The sequence below is a fragment of the Cuculus canorus genome, chromosome 15, assembly GCF_017976375.1.
Source record: "Cuculus canorus isolate bCucCan1 chromosome 15, bCucCan1.pri, whole genome shotgun sequence".
Lineage (NCBI taxonomy): Eukaryota > Metazoa > Chordata > Aves > Cuculiformes > Cuculidae > Cuculus > Cuculus canorus.
Window position 1 is genome coordinate 15,765 of NC_071415.1, and position 22,532 is coordinate 38,296.

The following is a 22,532-nucleotide window of genomic DNA, read 5'->3' on the forward strand; positions in this document are numbered from 1 at the left end:
TGTGAACAAAGTATGGAGGAGGAAAGAGAATAGAAATGAACACGAGATGGAAGGGGAAGAGATGAGGATACCTTCATCCCAGTTCGCTTCAGCCATATGCACCAATCCCCTGCAGTCTTAGCCCCTTAACCCATTACCCCTGGAAAAATGTTGTACGCCCTCTTAAGGTCCCACTGCCTGTTCAGCTTGGAGAAGGGAAGGCTGCAGGGGGACCTCATTGCCAAGGGGTGACCCCATCACAGTCCACACCTGCCTGAAGTGGGGCAGCAAGGGGGAGCTGCTGATCTCTCTGGTGACCACTGATAGGACACGGGGAAATGGAATGGAGCTGTGCCACAGGACATTCAGATTGGACATCAGGAGAAGGTTCTTCACTGAGAGCGGAGCTGGTCCCTGGAACAGACTCCTCAGGGAGGTGGCCACGGCCCCGAGCCTGTCAGAGGTCAAAGAGCATCGAGGTGATGCTCTTAATCATACTGTTGTGCTGGCAGGAGCATGGAGTTGGACTCAATGATCCTTACGGGTTCCTTCTAACTTGAGATATTGTGTGCTCCTAAGGACATATCTGAGAGTTAAGGGTAAGACTGATGTCCTGACATTTCACCTCTACCAGCTGCCCTAAATGACACAAAGCATCATCATTCAATATAGTCACTGTTTTTTAGTAACTCATCTATTAGGTGTTCACTGACCCAATTTTCAGTTTTATGTTTCAGTTCCTTCCCTGTAATCCTCTGGGCTTTTGGAATGCATTTATCCCATCACTCCTAGGTCAGATTTAATCGCTGTTGCCCATGAAACAGCTGAGGAGTGATGAGGCACTCAGGAGGAAATTTCATGCCCAGTAGGGTTGCTGCAAAGACACAGCCACACATCCCAGGAGCACGTCTCCCTTGGATGCTCTTTGGGAAAGGCCTCCTGAGAGCTGATCACAAGCCAGGGACCCAAAATCACTTCAGATCAAGAGCGTTATGTACCATGCTCTGCCACCAACACATCACTTGTTGGACATGAAATTCCAGCCAAGGCCAAGGAGCAGGATGGCCTAGCATACAAGAACCCCTGCCTGGACCTCACTTCTCCTGCCTGTGGGATGCTGCCCACCATCCTTTCACCTCAGCACCTCACAGCTAAGGCACCGCCAGCACTCAAACCAGCTGAAAACCAGACACATCGGAAAAGCCTTTGGACTCCCCAGATCCAACCACAGTCCCCCAGAGCCCTCATGGTCACCTGAGGCACCACCGAATACTTGCCTTTGACACCTCTGCAGAAGGTGTGGGTAGAAAAACTCTGGGCGGTGCTTGTCATCAGGCCCCAAGAGAGATACTGTGATTGGAACGGTGTTTGCAGCCGGCTCAGGGTCCTGAGGCTGTTTTCCATCGCCTTTGCATGATCTCTTGAGGATGCTGCTGCTGCTCAGTGCGCTGTGGAGAGTGGCAAATGAGATCCTGCGGGGCTCAGTCACGGCTCTGGCCAAGACTCACCAGTCTCGCCCCAGCTTGCACAGATACAGATTTCACCAGCTCGTTAAGGAGCATCGAGGATGCTGGAAGGGCAACCAGTGCTTCCATTTTGAATTGTCTCAGGAAATGACAAAATGCTGGAAGGTCAACTACTACAGGGAAGGAAAGACAGGAGTCATTCCTGGAACCAGAATTCCCTCCCATGCCATTCCCACACCACCCCATCCCCATCCCACTGCTCCTTTTCCACAGGTGAAAGGACCTCGAGTAAACCAAAAGGGCGATAAAACAGAAGGGGTTCCACAAGCTCTGTAGGAGAACCGTGAGGGGAGGAACAGGGTGACACCACAAATCCCTCAGAGAGGGAAATTCCAAGGTAAAGCACCAGGGGAGGAGAGCGTGCCAATCCCCTGGCATGGCGGCGCGTGGCCGCTCTGCCCTCAACGATCACCCCTCCCCCCCCCCCAAACCTCCTTTGGTGCAACTTGAGGCCATTTCCTCTCATCCCATCCCTTGGGAGAAGAGACCAACTCCCACCTCGCTGCAGTCTCCTTTCAGGCAGTGGGAGACAGTGATCACTTCGCCCCTCAGACGCCTTTTCTCAGGGCTAAACAGCCCCAGTACCCTCAGTTGCTCCTCAGAAGGCAGGAATTGAAGATAAATTGGAGCACACACCTCCCTTCTGACAACCCAGAGACACACTGACCTTCCCCAGTCCTTCGGGTAAGCTCTGTGCTTACAGACATCCCTTAGGGATACTGGGGAACTTCCCTGATATGTGGAAGCATCAGGATTTATGCAGGAAAAAAAAAAAAAGTACTTCCATCTGTATAAACTACTGGAGGCTGAAGGGCTGGAGCACCTCCCATCCGAGGAGAGGCTGAGAGAGTTGGGGTTGTTCAGCCTGGGGAGGAGAAGGCTCCCAGGCCTGACTCTCTACAAGCAGTTGCGGCCATCGTGCTAAACATCCAGGAGGCACCAAGATTTACCCTGGGCCAGAAAATGACTGAGTTAGTGTCTGGAAGCGAAAGGTGGGCACTGGCTTTCTCCACAAAGGTTCCTAAAATACCAAGCTATAACGTTGGAACATGATATGGGAATTGTAGTTACTAACATCATCAACACAGCTTCTTTTCTCAGTGGAAATACAGGAGCACCAGTGCACCAGGACGGCTCGAGAGGACTGCTTAGAGACCATCGAGGCCACGTCCTCGAGCCGTTCAGACCTAGAAGACAGTCCCACAGAAGACGCTGAGGGCTGGTTCCTGGATGGAAACAGCTATGCCTTAAGCAATAAAAGACCTGCCAGGCCAAAACCATCAAGCATGCAGAGGGATCCTGAGACTGCTGGAAGCAGTCCAGCTACCTGAGAAAGGGACAATCATGCACATCAAGGCGCACCAGAAAGTGAATTCGGAATTGGAGAGAGGAAATGATCTGGCGGACAGAGAGGCAAAATTGGCAGCCAAAGGCGAGGTAAAAAGAAAAGGGACTTTGGTCCCTGACAGGCGAATCGCCATAGAAACTAAGCCAGAATATACCAGGGAAGATCAGATACTCAGAAATTTATTATAGACCTGGAAGGGTCATATAGTAAAGACGGGTGGGTCCTCACTCCACATGAGAAACTAATCACTTCCCCTTGTTTAACATGGCCTTTGATGAGGGAAGAACACAGGAAGAGACATGGGGGGGGGCAGAAGTGTTATATAAACACCTAATTAAAGAGATTGCAGCTGGAAATTTATACACCATTGTGAGATAAGTGGCTCAACAGTGTGAACTTTGCCTCCAGACTAATCCCAAAACTACCCCAAAGTACCCCAAATGGGCCAAATTGGAAGAGGCAACGGGCCTGGGCAACAATGGAGATTGATTTTTCAGGACTCCAAAATTTGGTTCAGGAGTTTGTAAACAGCCAGAGGAGACTGTGTCTGTGCAAACTTCAGGAAGAAAAATATTCATCCCGAGGGACATTTCCTACTTCCTCCCTAAGACCCACGACCACCAAGAGGCTCTATGCAGTCGCAAGACTGGAGCGAACTTTCCAGACCTAACTATAATACAATGCGGAAAGGGTTATGAATATGTAGTAGGTGCTTATAACTATGCAGGTCTTTACACTACAAGTAGCTGCTTGTTAAGCTAGACGGCGTGCAAGGTAAGAGGGGAACCCCCTTGCACCCCAGCGCTGGAAATAACCATACCTGCTTCATAACTCATTTTGGATTATAGGGTTTGATTCCGCAAATCACCATCTCTCAGTCACTGGAGTCCCACTTCTTCCAGGCTCACTCCCGACTAGCCTGGTCTCGTCCCCCTCCCCCTTCACATCCAGTTTAAAGCTCTATTTAAGAGCCCAGCTAGATTTTCAGTAAGGACTTTAGTCCTCCGAGGAGACAAGCGTGTCCCATCCCTAGCAAGAAAGCCTGGTGGTGGGTGGGTCACCCCATGATCAAAGAACCCAAAGCCTTTCTCCTCACACCAGGCTCAGAGCCCGGCATTAATCAAATGTTCCCCTCTGACCTCCTGCTCCTCATTCCTTAGCAGTGGAATGGAACTAAACACTCCTTGTGCCCCAGAGCCCCCCAGGGTTCTCCCTAGAGTCCCGAAGTCTCTCCTGATGGCTTTCAGCTTCCTGCGCTGTAAGTCATCATTGCCTATTTGAAATACTACCAGCGGGTAATCTGTCTCTTTCCCCAAGGAAGGAAGATTTCTAGTGACATCCCTCACTGATGCCCCCGGTAAGCAGCAGACCTCCCTGTGGAGCGGGTCCGGTCTGCAGATGGGTCCCTCTGTTCCTTTTAGAAGGGAATCCCCTTAGACCATCACTCTCCTTATTTACTGAGGATGTTTTTATGGCCATCTGAGGAGGGCGCAGCCTAGGGAATGTTTCTAGGCTGCTGGAGCCATCTTCTCCATCCTCAGGGACGGGTTCCACCTGCAGCGCTTCATATTCGTTCACCTCCTCCCTCAGCTCTGCCACCGCGCGAAGGAGTTCCCCCCGCGAGCGGAGGCAGTGCCAGAGGCGTGAGCTGGTGCGGGAGGGGGCACTGCCTCCGGCCCGGGCTCTGCGGAGCTGCACGGACCGCCTCAGGCTCTCCCGGGGGAGGAACACCTCTCCCGCTCGCTGCAGCATTCGGAGCGGGTGCCGGGTCGCCATCACGGCCCACGGTCCCTTCCGGGCGGCCTCGGTCACTTCCGGGCGGCCTCGGTCCATCCCCGCTCGCGCCGCACCGGGACACGCCACACGCCACACGCCACACGCCACACGCCACACGCCACACGCCACACGCCCCTCGACCACACTGCTCTTCGCCGCGCTTCCGAGAGGCGGTTTAAATCTGCCGCGGGAGCGCCGGGACCGCCCCCTCCCGTCAGGCCCCGCGCGGGACCGTCCGCTGCCGCGTGTGCGGAGCCGAGCGCCGCCCGCCCCGCTCCCGCCTGGCTCTGCCGGGGCTGTTCCCGGCTCGGGGCAGTGCCGCACCGCCTCAGGCGCCACCGAACCGCAGCGCCCGCCGTCCTGCCGCTGGATGCCGCCGAAACGTGGGAAAAGGCACCGGGCGGGAGCGGAATGTCGCTAAAGCTCATCTGCTGCTTCCTCTGCGCTCTGGTTGCACCGCGTCTCGCGGGGAAATGGCTGACACAGGCGCAGCCGAGTAGTCGGAACGTGAAGGGGTTTGGAGAAAGAACAAGTCTTTTGGACTTTTGTTAAACGTGCCTCTACAAAATTAAGCCAAATAGCTTGAGATCAGCTGATCTGGACTTTCGATCCTTTCTCTGGAATGCGTACTCGAATAAGCAAATGGAAAAGTCAGTCCCTTAATTCTGTGTTGTGCCTTTGTAGTCATGGAGGTGCTCAACACCACTGCTCCAAGAAGATGCCGGGGCTGGGAAGGATGGAGCGGGGGGCTCAGCAGCTCCTGTGCCTGTTGAGCAGGGATGAGCCCAAAGCGACTGTAGCCGGAAGGCCACAGAAGGAGGACCTGGAGTACCTCGTGAAGGTCAGGTGGCCCTTAAGGCGCCCGAAAACTCAGTCACTGACGGCAGAAACAACACGCTGAGCTCCAACAGGGCAGTGAAAGTGACTTTGGAACATCAATGAGGTCAGCTTTCCCGCTTTAGAAAACACAGCCATTCTCTGCATCTGGGCAGAGGATGACTCCTGGAGAGGATTAATGCCACAACATTGCTCCTGCTCTTCCAGCCAATCTATCAGGATTTTTTTTCTCTTTTCAGTGATGCCAGGAAGAACTTTGTCTCCTTCTGACCACTGAGCAGTGCTGGGTGATGCTCCGAAGACTGGATGCTGAGCAGTGTCTATAATAATAGTGAAAACCTTGAGGGTTCGGAAGGGAGGGTGCGGGTTATAGGTGTGAGTTTCTATGTGTGGGTGTATGTGTTTGTTTGTGTTTGTGTGGTTGTTATTAAAATAAACGTAATGTTCTCTACTGAGAAGTTGTGCGTGAATCAAGTGTGCGGTCCCAGCACTGAGTCCCAGTTCTGTGTGGCCGAGTGAAGCGGTGATGGGTTGGCACCCAGGCAGGCAGCAGCTCCACAGCCAAGTCACGCTGGTGCAAACCGACAGAAAAGTTCTGTCCTGGGCAGAGGTGGGGATGAGCGTGGCACTTCCAGAGGGTGGGGATGTGCATGGCACTGCCAGAAGTTGGGGATGAGCATGGCACTTCCAGAGGGTGGGGATGTGCATGGCACTTCCAGAGGGTGGGGATGAGCATAGCACTTCCAGAGGGTGGGGATGAGCATGGCACTTCCAGAGGGTGGGGATGAGCATGCTGCTTCCAGAGGGTGAGGATGAGCATGGCACTTCCAGAGGGTTGGAATGAACGTGGCACTTCCAGAGGCTGCCAGCTACAAGCAGCCTCCTGCGAGGCCGGGGGCGACTTTCCCCTCAGGGCTGGCCATGGGGCAGGGGGGCTCCAGGGGGACCTCAATCCCTGCACCTAACCATGTCCTAGCCCACAGCCTCTCTGCTCCAGCCTGGCTGCGCAGGCTGCTGCCGATACTGAACCTGGAGACACTGTGGACTTCCCCGAGGGCAGAGATCTGGACATGCCAGAGAGCTGGGCAGTCACCGAGCAAACAACATTGAACAAGATCCAGTGCCAGATCCTCTGCCCGGGACAGGGGGTGTGTACAAATCCCATGTGCAAATGACACATCCAGACCAGGTGACACGAGGCTGGAGAGCAGCCCTACGGAAAGAGATCCGGGCGTCTGGATTGAGGGCAAGTTGAACAGGAGCCAGCATTGTGCCCTGGGCAAGCAAAGGGGCCAAGCGTGTCCTGGGGTGCATCCAGCACAGCATCGCCAGCCGGGCGAGGAAGGGCATTGTCCCCCTCTGCACTGCACACGTGTGGCCCCACCACCAGCACTGGGTGCACTTCTGGGCGCCGCAATACCAGGAGAACCTCAAACTATGAGTGTGCCCTGGGGAGGGCAAACAAGATGATGAAAGGCCTCAAGAGCAAGAGTTAGAAGAACACACACAGAGCCGTGACCAGGGACCTGGCAGGGGCTCAGGGCAGCAGGAATGCAGCTCTGATGCAGCCCGGGGAGCTGCAGGTGGGGAGAGAGGGACAAAGTACAAGCCAAACAGCATGACAGGTCTTTAGGTTTTACAATCAACAGACTCAAACCTGTTAATCCAAACGATGCCGTTTAATCAACATTCAAAGCATCTGGAAGAGGAACAGGGTGTCAGCAGCCGTGTTTACACTGCAGTTCTCCAGATTGGACATCAGGAGAAGGTTCTTCGCTGAGAGCGGAGCTGGTCCCTGGAACAGACTCCTCAGGGAGGTGGCCACGGCTCCGAGCCTGTCGAGCATTGAGGAGCATCGAGGTGATGCTCTTAATCATACTGTTGTGCTGGGAGGAGCATGGAGTTGACATCAATGATCCTTACAGGTTCCTTCTAACTTGAGATATTGTGTGCTCCTAAGGACATATCTGAGAGTTAAGGGTAAGACTGATGTCCTGACATTTCACCTCTACCAGCTGCCCTAAATGACACAAAGCATCATCATTCAATATAGTTACTTTTTTTTAGTAACTCATCTATTAGGTGTTCACTGACCCAATTTTCAGTTTTATGTTTCAGTTCCTTCTCTGTAATCCTCTGGGCTTTTGGAATGCATTTGTCCCATCACTCCTAGGTCAGATTTAATCGCTGTTGCCCATGAAACAGCTGAGGAGTGATGAGGCACTCAGGAGGAAATTTCATGCCCAGTAGGGTTGCTGCAAAGACACAGCCACACATCCCAGGAGCACGTCTCCCTTGGATGCTCTTTGGGAAAGGCCTCCTAAGAGCTGATCACAAGCCAGGGACCCAAAATCACTTCAGATCAAGAGCGTTATGTACCATGCTCTGCAACCAACATGTCACTTGTTGGACATGAAATTCCAGCCAAGGCCAAGGAGCAGGATGGCCTAGCATACAAGAACCCCCGCCTGGACCCCACTTCTCCTGCCTGTGGGATGCTGCCCACCATCCTTTCACCTCAGCACCTCACAGCTAAGGCACCGCCAGCACTCAAACCAGCTGAAAACCAGACACATCGGAAAAGCCATTGGACTCCCCAGATCCAACCACGGTCCCCCAGAGCCCTCATGGTCACCTGAGGCAACACCGAATACTTGCCTTTGACACCTCTGCAGAAGGTGTGGGTAGAAAAACTCTGGGCGGTGCTTGTCATCAGGCTCCAAGAGAGATACTGTGATTGGAACGGTGTATGCAGCCGGCTCAGGGTCCTGAGGCTGTTTTCCGTCGCCTTTGCATGATCTCTTGAGGATGCTGCTGCTGCTCAGTGCGCTGTGGAGAGTGGCAGATGAGATCCTGCGGGGCTCAGTCACGGCTCTGGCCAAGACTCACCAGTCTCGCCCCAGCTTGCACAGATACAGATTTCACCAGCTCGTTAAGGAGCATCGAGGATGCTGGAAGGGCAACCAGTGCTTCCATTTTGAATTGTCTCAGGAAATGACAAAATGCTGGAAGGTCAACTACTACAGGGAAGGAAAGACAGGAGTCATTCCTGGAACCAGAATTCCCTCCCATGCCATTCCCACACCACCCCATCCCCATCCCACTGCTCCTTTTCCACAGGTGAAAGGACCTCGAGTAAACCAAAAGGGCGATAAAACAGAAGGGGTTCCACAAGCTCTGTAGGAGAACCGTGAGGGGAGGAACAGGGTGACACCACAAATCCCTCAGAGAGGGAAATTCCAAGGTAAAGCACCAGGGGAGGAGAGCGTGCCAATCCCCTGGCATGGCGGTGCGTGGCCGCTCTGCTCTCATCGATCAGATGATGTGGGAGAGACAGTCCCACAGAAGACGCTGAGGGCTGGTTCCTGGATGGAAACAGCTATGCCTTAAGCAATAAAAGACCTGCCAGGCCAAAACCATCAAGCATGCAGAGGGATCCTGAGACTGCTGGAAGCAGTCCAGCTACCTGAGGAAGGGACAATCATGCACATCAAGGCGCACCAGAAAGTGAATTCGGAATTGGAGAGAGGAAATGATCTGGCGGACAGAGAGGCAAAATTGGCAGCCAAAGGCGAGGTAAAAACAAAAGGGACTTTGGTCCCTGACAGGTGAATCGCCATAGAAACTAAGCCAGAATATACCAGGGAAGATCAGATACTCAGAAATTTATTATAGACCTGGAAGGGTCATATAGTAAAGACGGGTGGGTCCTCACTCCACAAGGGAAACTAATCACTTTCCCTTGTTTAACATGGCCTTTGATGAGGGAAAAACACAGGAAGAGACATGGGGGAGGCAAAAGCTTTATATAAACACCTAATTAAAGAGATTGCAGCTAGAAATTTATACACCATTGTGAGATACGTGGCTCAACAGTGTGAACTTTGCCTCCAGACTAATCCCAAACTACCCCAAACTACCCCAAATGGGCCAAATTGGAAGAGGCAACGGGCCTGGGCAACAATGGAGATTGATTTTTCAGGACTCCAAAATTTGGTTCAGGAGTTTGTAAACAGCCAGAGGAGACTGTGTCTGTGCAAACTTCAGGAAGAAAAATATTCGTCCCGAGGGAGATTTCCTACTTCCTCCCTAAGACCCACGACCACCAAGAGGCTCTATGCAGGCACAAGACTGGAGTGAACTTTCCAGAACTAATTATAATACAATGCGGGAAAGGTTATGAATATGTAGTAGGTGCTTATAACTATGCAGGTCTTTACACTACAAGTAGCTGCTTGTTAAGCTAGACAGTGTGCAAGGTAAGAGGGGAACCCCCTTGAACCCCAGCGCTGGAAATAACCATACCTGCTTTTAACTCATTTTGGATTATAGGGTTTGATTCCGCAAATCACCATCTCTCAGTCACTGGAGTCCCACTTCCAGGCTCACTCCTGACTAGCCTGGTCTCGTCCCCCTCCCCCTTCACATCCAGTTTAAAGCTCTATTTAAGAGCCCAGCTAGATTTTCAGTAAGGACTTTAGTCCTCCGAGGAGACAAGCGTGTCCCATCCCTAGCAAGAAAGCCTGGGGGTGGGTGGGTCACCCCATGATCAAAGAACCCAAAGCCTTTCTCCTCACACCAGGCTCAGAGCCCAACATTAATCAACTGTTTCTCTCTGACCTCCTGCTCCTCATTCCTTAGCAGTGGAATGGAACTAAACACTCCTTGTGCCCCAGAGCCCCCCAAGGTTCTCCCTAGAGTCCCGAAGTCTCTCCTGATGGCTTTCAGCTTCCTGCGCTGTAAGTCATCATTGCCTATTTGAAATACTACCAGCGGGTAATCTGTCTCTTTCCCCAAGGAAGGAAGATTTCTAGTGACATCCCTCACTGATGCCCCCGGTAAGCAGCAGACCTCCCTGTGGAGCGGGTCCGGTCTGCAGATGGGTCCCTCTGTTCCTTTTAGAAGGGAATCCCCTTAGACCATCACTCTCCTTATTTACTGAGGATGTTTTTATGGCCATCTGAGGAGGGCGCAGCCTAGGGAATGTTTCTAGGCTGCTGGAGCCATCTTCTCCATCCTCAGGGACGGGTTCCACCTGCAGCGCTTCATATTCGTTCACCTCCTCCCTCAGCTCTGCCACCGCGCGAAGGAGTTCCCCCCCGCGAGCGGAGGCAGTGCCAGAGGCGTGAGCTGGTGCGGGAGGGGGCACTGCCTCCGGCCCGGGCTCTGCGGAGCTGCACGGACCGCCTCAGGCTCTCCCGGGGGAGGAACACCTCTCCCGCTCGCTGCAACATTCGGAGCGGGTTTAATCTTCTGCCGGGTCGCCATCACGGCCCACGGTCCCTTCCGGGCGGCCTCGGTCCCTTCCGGGCGGCCTCGGTCCCTCCCCGCTCGCACCGCCCCGCGACACGCCACACGCCACACGCCCCTCGACCACACTGCTCTTCGCCGCGCTTCCGAGGGGCGGTTTAAATCTGCCGCGGGAGCGCCGGGACCGCCCCCTCCCGTCAGGCCCCGCGCGGGACCGTCCGCTGCCGCGTGTGCGGAGCCGAGCGCCGCCCGCCCCGCTCCCGCCTGGCTCTGCCGGGGCTGTTCCCGGCTCGGGGCAGTGCCGCACCGCCTCAGGCGCCACCGAACCGCAGCGCCCGCCGTCCTGCCGCTGGATGCCGCCGAAACGTGGGAAAGGGCACCGGGCGGGAGCAGAATGTCGCTAAAGCTCATCTGCTGCTTCCTCTGCGCTCTGGTTGCACCGCGTCTCGCGGGGAAATGGCTGACACAGGCGCAGCCGAGTAGTCGGAACGTGAAGGGGTTTGGAGAAAGAACAAGTCTTTTGGACTTTTGTTAAACGTGCCTCTACAAAATTAAGCCAAATAGCTTGAGATCAGCTGATCTGGACTTTCGATCCTTTCTCTGGAATGCGTACTCGAATAAGCAAATGGAAAAGTCAGTCCCTTAATTCTGTGTTGTGCCTTTGTAGTCATGGAGGTGCTCAACACCACCTGCTCCAACAAGATGCCGGGGCTGGGAAGGATGGAGCGGGGGGCTCAGCAGCTCCTGTGCCTGTTGAGCAGGGATGAGCCCAAAGTGACTGTAGCCGGAAGGCCACAGAAGGAGGACCTGCTTTCCAGGCTGTTCTCGGCCCCAGGAAGCGGGGCTGGCGTGAGCGGCAGGAGAGCCCGGAGCCACAGCCGAGGGCTCAGAAGAGGAGGCGCCGTAGTGTCACCAGCCCATGCGGCGACCACAGCCAGATACCACCTGAGGCTGGAAGCGGAGACGCTCAGAGACTGTTTGCATGCCCAGAGTGTGAAAGGTAGCATTCATCCTTCTTGTGGAAGCCCCGTGCTTTTGTCGAGAAGAGATCTCCCCTTCCCAAGCTGTGAGGGGCAAGAGGAAGCAGAGCTGAGGGCAGGCAGAAGATTACCTCTGCCCCTTCGGAATGTGCAACCCTTTCCACACAAACATCTGCCTTGTTTGTCTTCTCAAGTCTCCCACATCCAGGGGGAGCAGCAGAATGGAGGGACGAAATGTTGGTGTTTATTGGAGTAAAGAGATCCCCATTTGTTCTCTAACTGCCAGGGTTTTTGCCAAGAGAAAAGGCCTGAATTCACACATGAAATGTCATCGGCCACAGAAAGAGGACCTGGACTACCTCGTGAAGGTCAGGTGGCCCTTAAGGTGCCCAAAAGCCGAGGTGCAAACAGAAGAAACAACACGCTGAGCTCCAACAGGGCAGTGGAAGTGACTTTGGAACATCAATGAGGTCAGCTTTCCCGCTTTAGAAAACACAGCCATTCTCTGCATCTGGGCAGAGGATGACTCCTGGAGAGGATTAACACCACGACATTGCTCCTGCTCTTCCAGCCAATCAACCAGGATTTTTTTTCTCTTTTCAGCGACGCCAGCAAACAACTTTGGTTCCTTCTGACCATGGAGCAGTGCTTGGTGAGGCTCCGAAGACTGGATGCTGAGCAGTGTCCATAATATTAGTCACAACTTTGAGGGTCGGGGCGGGAGGGTGGAGTTATAGGTGTGAGTTTCTATGTGTGGGCGTAGGTGTTTGTGGGTGTTGGTGTTTGTGTGGTTGTTGTTGTTAAAATAAACGTGATGTTCTCCGCTGAGAAGGTGTGCATGGATCAAGTTTGTGGCCCCAGCAAGTCCCTCCAGCAGCCCAGCACCCTCCTTGTCCCCCGGCCAGTTCCCGGCAGCTCCCAAGGCTTCCCGAGCCACAGAACCCCTGTTGGAGAACAGGTCCACAGCCTGCTTTGTAATGCCTTTGTAATGCAAATGCCTTTCTACTTGCGGGAAATCTTGGGAGCAACAGAGGGTGCCCACTTGACCCAAAAAAGCCATGCGGTGCCTTTTGCCAGCACAGCAGCCCCCACCTGGTGTTTTCCCCTTGCCAAAGCGGAGCCGAGGGGCCGCACTGCGTCGGAGCGCGAGTTTGCCTTTTCCCAGGAGGAGGCCTGGGCTCCCCTCACACCAACGGAGCCTTTTAGTCCTGACATTGCAAACCCGGCACATCCCGCCTGTGCCTGCTCTCCAGCCCCATCCCAGGGCATCCCTGCCTCTTCCCCGGGAGGAGGAAGAGGAGAGGAATGGGGTGGTGAGGGGTAACACCTTGTCAGCCGCTGTCCCTGGAGTCGCTGAGTGGGCAAATGGCTCCCGATGTGCGGGTTTCCCTCGCTTAGCCAGCGGCTTAGTGCTACGGCGCCCTGAAATCCTCCGCATGTGGGGCCAGTAACACTGCAGGAATGGGTGTGGGGATAACTACAGGAGGAACGGACTCAGTAAATATTCCTGAGCCCGCCTGGGGGATTATTTGGAATAGAAAAGCCATTAAATGGCTTGAGCTGCATGGCAGCAGGGAACTGCCCCTGTTTCCACACTCCCTCCTCCCTTCCCCTGCTAACGGGGATCCCAGGCAGCTGCTGTGTCCGGTGATAACTCCCTCACGGCTGTGCCCACCAGAGAACAGAACTGGAAAGGGATCCAGCTGGCTGTCACGTGCATTCCAGAGGGAGAAAATGGACCTGCAGGTGTTATAAGTTCTAAATCAAAGAGGCGCTCCCCTCCCTGTGGGGCAAATCCCTGCCTCGTAGGCAGGCCGGGGGAAAGAGGGACAGTGACCCGGAGCAGCTGAAGTTACGGGCAACCGATGTCGTGGTTTTCTTGTGGCGCTCAGCAGGACAGGATTGCCTGCATCGGGGCGAGAAGCAGGCAGTGGTTCCCCCAAAGCAAGCCTGCGGAAGGCGCTGCAGCAGGCACGAGCCTGTTGGAGGCCGCAGCCCAGGGAACACTGTTCTCCTCGGGGTTTGGCCTCCACTCGAGGGTTTGGCAGCCGTGGTTATTCCAGAGCACGGCCAAGCGAGGGACATGTGCCTATGGAGACGGGCAGGCCTCGGCTCTGCTCCTGCCTTCCAGGGAAAACTTCAGCGCCCAGGAGCGTGAATTCTCCTTTGTGATCCCTGCCGTGGGTGTGAGCAGCCTGCTGGGGTTTCGCTGCCATACCGGCTTTGGCTTGTGATAAACACAGAGCTGCTCAGTCCCTGCATTTCTGACTCCCGACCCTGGTCAGGTGCGGCCGTGGAACCATATCCAGAGGGTCCAAGGCCTTCCGAGGGGAAAAGGGATCAGTTTGGGAAGCGGGCAATGGGGGAGCAGCAGTGTAGGAGTCGGTGTGTGGCTGTTCTCTCCCTGCCCAGCATCGCCGGGAGATCAATAGGGATTTGGAGGATGCCACGTGCTGGCTGCCATGAAGGGGCACCAAAGTGGCCAGAGGAGAGCTGGTGGGACTCTGGCAGAGCCCTGGCAAAGGTACCAGTTGGGGTGACATCACGCGTTGCCTAGGATTACACAACAATCGGACAGGAGAGGGGTTGCAGCCTTCCCCGTCTGCTGCTCTTCAGAGCAGACTCACGGCGAGAGGTGTGAGGTGCTCACGATGAGCGAGAGAGGTTTTGATATGGCTTTGGAGCCAGAGGATGCCCAGGAGAGCCCAGCGATGCGGTTAGTGCTTGGAAGGGGCTGTGAACACTGGTAGAGCAGCGCTGGTCACGCTGTGCTGGGCAATGGGTGGTGTATCCGTGCCGTGTCTGGGGCAGCCCAGCCTTGCTCATGGCTTTCCCTCTCATTCCAAGTGTGTGTGTCTGTAACGGCGCTGTCGCTGTGTGGCTGATCACAACTTGCCCTTCTCACCTCCTCTTCTTCCTTCAGAAACATCAAAGTTGGAGCTCAGTTTCAGGCGGAGCTACCTGACCTTCACGAGAGGTCCGAGTTGGCGATGGCTGAAGAGGGAGCGTCATTGGTTTGGAAACCCTGGGGAGAGATCCAAACCACCACAGGTTTCTTTAATGCTTTTTGCTCTAAGGCGACTCTGAGATGCTAGGGCTCCAAAATCCCACCTTTCACTGCAGCCTGGTGCACATTCCCGTTCCCTCATGACTCCTCTCCACCACCTTCCCACCTGGCGGCATTAGAGGGATGGGGTTGGCTCAGTTTTGGGGGAGAAAACTGAATAATGGTTAAATGTTATACTCTCGGTAGCATCTTCCATGGGGTCATGGGCATTTGTAGCTGTCCTGCCTGACCTGCGGGGATCCTGCGAGAGGGGAGCTGGGTCCCCAGAGTTGTCAGTCCCAAAGCTGTCCCTGAGGCAGAGACAGTGACACCAGGACAGCTGGGACATCTGGCTTTCCCTGTGCCTTTCCCTGCTCTCCAGTCTCCCTGTGGCACTTGTCCTGCTTTCCCTCTCTCTGGTACCCCACCTTTGCTTGGCAGAACCTGACTCTCAGTTGCTTTTCCTTGGGTTTGCAGTCATGGAGCTGCTCAACACAGCCTGCTCCGACAAGATGCCGGGGCCGGGAAGGAACATCGAGCTGGTCCTGCACTGCCTGCATGAAGCACAAGGCAACATCACAGTAAGAAGCAGTGGTTTAACTGATAAGGGCCTGGGTGAGCCTTTGTCCCGGGTGGGAGCTGCCTCTCGCCGCAGTCGGCATTAACCTCTCCAGGGATCACAGACCCTGTCCTGCTGCATAACTCAGAGCTCGTTTTGGCTCTCGGACAGGAGGTGATGATTTGGAGAATATAAGTACTGCTACCCTGCAAGCTGGGAATGGACAAATTGCCCTGTTAGAGAAATCCCGACGTCTGCTCTGGACAAACGTCATACGCTTTACATTTACAACATCTCAGGGCACTCGTTGCACCTCCAACACCTCCAGCCTGGCTCCTGCTGAGCATGGAATTGGTCCACTCTGCCCCGTGTTCTTTACAGACACTCTGATATAGCGGAGGGCTCAGCGGGTCCTGTGCCTGTTCAGCAGGGATGAGCCCAAAGTGACTGTAGCCGGGAGGAATCTTCTGGTGGTGGTGGTGGCAGCGGGGTCCCCCAGCGGGGTCCCCAGAGATCACCCCAGGTTCTGTTTCCTTAAGTGGATGAAGGAAATATTGCCCTAAGATTCAGCAGGATGAGGTGATCCCAAAGCGCTGCTGCTGAGCACTGACCAGCAGGAGCAAAATCTCCCTCCCTTGTCCGGAATCTCCGAAGCAGCACCACAGCTGAAAGCAAGAATTCCCCTCTTTGCTTCTCACTGGGGATGGTCTGAAGTGTTTTTCCATGAAATCTCACAGGAGGCTGTGGAGATGCTGCTCTCCGGGGGGCCACAGAAGTCAGAACACCATCCTCTGGCCGACTATCATTACACAGGTAAACTGGAGCAGAGCCCGATCCTTCCCCTGGAAAGGTGGCAGACGCTGCGGTTCCCTTTCTGCCTCCTCAGTTCTAACATTTATTTAGAAGAAGGTGTGAACAACGACCTGTGTTCTTTGGGGCAGGGAGAGCTGTAGCAAAGCCCTCTGATGGATGCGGTGCTTTTTCTGCGTGGGGAATGCCCCATCCCTGTGTTTCAGCCGCTGCTTTGAGTGCACTGCCCTGCAGTGACCCCTAACAGGAGGAGCCCTCCAAAGCAATGCCAAATCCTCCTGGCCACGCTTGGTCCTTCCCTTGGCAAGGAGAAGAGGTCAATTTGTGAGGAAGAAGCGGTGCTGGTTTGTGTGTGGGTGATCTGATGGTCTGTGTGTTTCTTGCCAGGCTGTGACATGTGGACCCCCGAGGAGCAGCGGCTCTTCAGAAAGGCTTTCGCCAGGCACCGGAAGAATTTTCACCGCATACAGAAGAAGGTAAAGGCGTTTGACCCAGGAGGATGTGGGCCTGTCAGCAGTGATGGCTTTGACTCAGGATGTTGTGTTTGGAGTTGTGTGTTGGGATCCTCGTCTGTAAGAAGCGACCGCTGGTTTTCAATGCTCAGCAGACACCGCTCCATCAGATCGTTTGCATAATTCTAACAGAATATTGAATCTCTCTGGTACCAAACACCAGAGAGATGAAAATGTCAGTGAAATGTTACGTGCACCACCTGTGTGGAATTTGCCGTTCTGTCCTTCCCACACTTCCGTAGATCTTTCCATGGCCAGGAAGGTTTGGTCTATGTCCACAATTACCCCTGCGTCCCACAGAGCATCTGAGGCACTTTTCATTGGGATACATGGAGAGAAGAGGGAAAGGGAAATGCTGTGAGATGGCTTTGACATACACCTGTGTGTTCAATGTTGTACTGCGCTATTTGCATTACGGATTGTCACTGTGTTTCTCACAACAGATCCAGACTAAGACCGTGGCACAATGCGTGGAATATTACTATGTGTCGAAGAAAAAGATCGTGTTTGACCCGGTGCGAGCGAAAGCCAAAGAAAGTCTGCGGAAGGCAGAGCAGGACCAGGTAGAAGGGGCTTTGGCAATTTAGTGTTCAGAGAAGTTCACCAGACTTGGGCCGTTCGGTTTTCCTGCAGGATGGAATGTGTTCCAATGGTCTGGGTGGCTTGGAGACGGCTCAGGCTGGTTTTGAGTTCAGCCCATCCTTCTGAGGAGGAGGAACAACTGATCTGGGCTCTCTGCTTTCCAGGCTGTTCTCGGCCCCAGGAAGCGGGGCTGGCGTCAGCGGCAGGAGAGCCCGGAGCCACAGCCGAGGGCTCAGAAGAGGAGGCGCCGCAGCGTCACCAGCCCATGCGGCGACCACAGCCAGATACCACCTGAGGCTGGAAGCGGAGACGATCAGAGACTGTTTGCATGCCCAGAGTGTGAAAGGTAGCATTCATCCTTCTTGTGGAAGCCCCGTGCTTTTGTCTAGAAGAGATCTCCCCTTCCCAAGCTGTGCGGGACAAGAGGAAGCAGAGCTGAGTGCAGGCAGAAGATTACCCTCTGCCCCTTTGGAATGTGCAACCCTTTCCCACACAAACATTTGCCTTGTTTATCTTCTGGCGTCTCCCATGGCCAGGGGGAAGGCAGAATGAAGGGACGAAACTCTGTTGGTGTTTATTGGAGTAAAGAGATGCCCATTTGTCCTCTAACTCCCAGGGTGTTTGCCAAGAAAATCGGGCTGAATTCCCATATGAAATGCCATCGGCCACGGAATGAGGACCTGGACTATCTCAAGAAGGTCAGGTGGCCCTTAAGGCGCCCAAAAACCGAGGTGCCACCGCAGGAAACAACATGCTGAGCTCCAACAGGGCAGCGAGAGTGACTTTGGAATATCAATGAGGTCAGCTTTCCTGATTTAGAAAACACAGCCATTCTCTGCGTCTGGGCAGAGGATGACTCCTGGAGAGCATTAACGCCACAACATTGCTCCTGCTCTTCCAGCCAATCTATCAGGATATTTTTTCTCTTTTCAGTGATGCCAGGAAACATCTTTGGCTCCTTCTGACCACGGAGCAGTGCTGGGCGACGCTCCGAAGACTGGATGCTGAGCAGTGTCCATAAAAATAGTCAAAACTTTGAGGGTCGTGTGGGAGGGTTGAGGTTAAAGGTGTGAGTTTCTATGTGTGGGTGTATGTGTTTGTTTGTGTTTGTGTGGTTGTTGTTATTAAAATAAACGTGATGTTCTCTACTGAGAGGTTGTGCGTGAATAAAGTGTGCGGTCCCAGCACTGAGTCCCAGTTCTGTGTGGCCAAGTGAAGAGGTGATGGGTTGGCACCCAGGCAGGCAGCAGCTCCACAGCCAAGCCACGCTGGTGCAAACCAACAGAAAAGCTCTGTCCCGGGCAGAGGTGGGGATGAGCGTGGCACTTCCAGAGGGTGAAGATGAGCATGGCCCTGCCAGAGGGTGGGGATGAGCATGGCACTTCCAGAGGGTGGGGATGAGCGTAGCATTTCCAGAGGGTGGGGATGAGTGTAGCACTTCCAGAGGGTGGGGATTTGCATGGCACTGCCATAGGTTGGGGATGAGCATGGCACTTCCAGAGGGTGGGGATGAGCATGGCACTGCCGGAGGGTGGGGATGTGCATGGCACTTCCAGAGGGTGGGGATTTGCATGGCACTTCCAGAGGTTGGGGATGAGCGTGGCACTGCCGGAGGGTGGAGATGTGCATGGCACTTCCAGAGAGTGGGGATGTGCATGGCACTTCCAGAGCATGGGAATGTGCATGGCACTTCCAGAGGGTGGGCATGAGTGTGGCACTTCAGGAGGCTGCCAGCTACAAGCAGCCTCCTGCAAGGCTGGGGGCAACTTTCCCCTCAGGGCTGGCCATAGGGCAGGGGGGCTCCAGGGGCACCTCGTTCCCTGCACCTGACCATGTCCTAGCCCACAGCCTCTCTGCTCCAGCCTGGCTGCGCAGGCTGCTGGGGCACAGCACAGCTCAGAGCAGCTGAGCGCGCCAGGGACAGCCTGCAGCAGGTGCAGCAGTTGTCCAGCGACAGCAGGCAGGGCTTCCAGAAACCCTTGAACTGGGAAGCTCCACTGGTCGTCAAGGGAGATCTTGGAGCTCCTGGAGTGCCAGGACTCCATCACTGTGCCGTGCATGGCAGAGGAATGAGGAGCACCCCCTGGTTCTCCCTAAGCCCCAGCTCAAATCATCCCAATCCAAAGCACCCCACCACTTCATGTAGTTGGTTTCCATTGCAGTGAAGCTTTTGACACCAACTCTCCCAATGTCCCCCTGAACACAGTGTCCACACAGTGCCAGACAAGCCCATCGTGTGCCAGGTGAGCTGACAGGTTGGGTGGCGAGAGTTCCAGCGAGCAGGGTCGCACCAGGCCGGCCACCTGTCACTGGGGACATTCCCAGGGCTCTGCTTGAGGGCCAGTGCTCTTCACTGTTTTTATGAGGGACTGGAGGCAGGAATCAAATGTACGTTCAGTCTGTCTGCTGCCGATTCTGAACCTGGAGACACTGTGGACTTCCCCGAGGGCAGAGATCTGGACATGCCAGAGAGCTGGGCAGTCACCGAGCAAACAACATTGAACAAGATCCAGTGCCAGATCCTCTGCCCGGGACAGGGGGTGTGTACAAATCCCATGTACAAATGACACGTCCAGACCAGGGGACAAGAGGCTGTAGAGCAGCCCTCCGGAAAGAGATCCGGGCGTCTGGATTGAGGGCAAGTTGAACAGGAGCCAGCATTGTGCCCTGGGCAAGCAAAGGGGCCAAGCGTGTCCTGGGGTGCATCCAGCACAGCATCGCCAGCCGGGCGAGGAAGGGCATTATCCCCCTCTGCACTGCACACGTGTGGCCCCACCACCAGCACTGCGTGCAGTTCTGGGCGCCACAATACCAGGAGAACCTCAAACTATGAGTGTGCCCTGGGGAGGGCAAACAAGATGATGAAAGGCCTCAAGAGCAAGAGTTAGAAGAACACACACAGAGCCGTGACCAGGGACCTGGCAGGGGCTCAGGGCAGCAGGAATGCAGCTCTGATGCAGCCCGGGGAGCTGCAGGTGGGGAGAGAGGGACAAAGTACAAGCCAAACAGCATGACAGGTCTTTAGGTTTTACAGTCAACAGACTCAAACCTGTTAATCCAAACGATGCCGTTTATTCAACATTCAGAGAACCTGGAAGAGGAACAGGGTGTCAGCAGCCGCGTTTATACTGCAGTTCTTCCTGGCAGCTGCAGTGCAGGAGGCTGGCAGGCCTTGAAATCCTGTTCCAAGCCCATGCCACCGGGATCACTCCCATCCTCCCCGTCAGGAAAAGGGCTGGAAGTCACTGCCTTCCGTTCTTCATCTTTTCTGTGCTGATCATCCTTCCCCTTCTGAAACTTCTGCAGCACCTCCTCGTCACTAACAGGGTTGGAGTATTTCTTCTTCTCGTAACTTGCATATAAGACCATAAAGCTGTGAACAAAGTATGGAGGAGGAAAGAGAATAGAAATGAACACGAGATGGAAGGGGAAGAGATGAGGATACCTTCATCCCAGTTCGCTTCAGCCATATGCACCAATCCCCTGCAGTCTTAGCCCCTTAACCCATTACCCCTGGAAAAATGTTGTACGCCCTCTTAAGGTCCCACTGCCTGTTCAGCTTGGAGAAGGGAAGGCTGCAGGGGGACCTCATTGCCAAGGGGTGACCCCATCACAGTCCACACCTGCCTGAAGTGGGGCAGCAAGGGGGAGCTGCTGACCTCTCTGGTGACCACTGATAGGACACGGGGAAATGGAATGGAGCTGTGCCACAGGACATTCAGATTGGACATCAGGAGAAGGTTCTTCACTGAGAGCGGAGCTGGTCCCTGGAACAGACTCCTCAGGGAGGTGGCCACGGCCCCGAGCCTGTCAGAGGTCAAGGAGCATCGAGGTGATGCTCTTAATCATACTGTTGTGCTGGCAGGAGCATGGAGTTGGACTCAATGATCCTTACGGGTTCCTTCTAACTTGAGATATTGTGTGCTCCTAAGGACATATCTGAGAGTTAAGGGTAAGACTGATGTCCTGACATTTCACCTCTACCAGCTGCCCTAAATGACACAAAGCATCATCATTCAATATAGTCACTGTTTTTTAGTAACTCATCTATTAGGTGTTCACTGACCCAATTTTCAGTTTTATGTTTCAGTTCCTTCCCTGTAATCCTCTGGGCTTTTGGAATGCATTTGTCCCATCACTCCTAGGTCAGATTTAATCGCTGTTGCCCATGAAACAGCTGAGGAGTGATGAGGCACTCAGGAGGAAATTTCATGCCCAGTAGGGTTGCTGCAAAGACACAGCCACACATCCCAGGAGCACGTCTCCCTTGGATGCTCTTTGGGAAAGGCCTCCTGAGAGCTGATCACAAGCCAGGGACCCAAAATCACTTCAGATCAAGAGCGTTATGTACCATGCTCTGCCACCAACATGTCACTTGTTGGACATGAAATTCCAGCCAAGGCCAAGGAGCAGGATGGCCTAGCATACAAGAACCCCTGCCTGGACCTCACTTCTCCTGCCTGTGGGATGCTGCCCACCATCCTTTCACCTCAGCACCTCACAGCTAAGGCACCGCCAGCACTCAAACCAGCTGAAAACCAGACACATTGGAAAAGCCTTTGGACTCCCCAGATCCAACCACAGTCCCCCAGAGCCCTCATGGTCACCTGAGGCACCACCGAATACTTGCCTTTGACACCTCTGCAGAAGGTGTGGGTAGAAAAACTCTGGGCGGTGCTTGTCATCAGGCCCCAAGAGAGATACTGTGATTGGAACGGTGTTTGCAGCTGGCTCAGGGTCCTGAGGCTGTTTTCCATCGCCTTTGCATGATCTCTTGAGGAGGATGCTGCTGCTCAGTGCGCTGTGGAGAGTGGCAAATGAGATCCTGCGGGGCTCAGTCACGGCTCTGGCCAAGACTCACCAGTCTCGCCCCAGCTTGCACAGATACAGATTTCACCAGCTCGTTAAGGAGCATCGAGGATGCTGGAAGGGCAACCAGTGCTTCCATTTTGAATTGTCTCAGGAAATGACAAAATGCTGGAAGGTCAACTACTACAGGGAAGGAAAGACAGGAGTCATTCCTGGAACCAGAATTCCCTCCCATGCCATTCCCACACCACCCCATCCCCATCCCACTGCTCCTTTTCCACAGGTGAAAGGACCTCGAGTAAACCAAAAGGGCGATAAAACAGAAGGGGTTCCACAAGCTCTGTAGGAGAACCGTGAGGGGAGGAACAGGGTGACACCACAAATCCCTCAGAGAGGGAAATTCCAAGGTAAAGCACCAGGGGAGGAGAGCGTGCCAATCCCCTGGCATGGCGGCGCGTGGCCGCTCTGCCCTCAACGATCACCCCTCCCCCCCCCCCCAAACCTCCTTTGGTGCAACT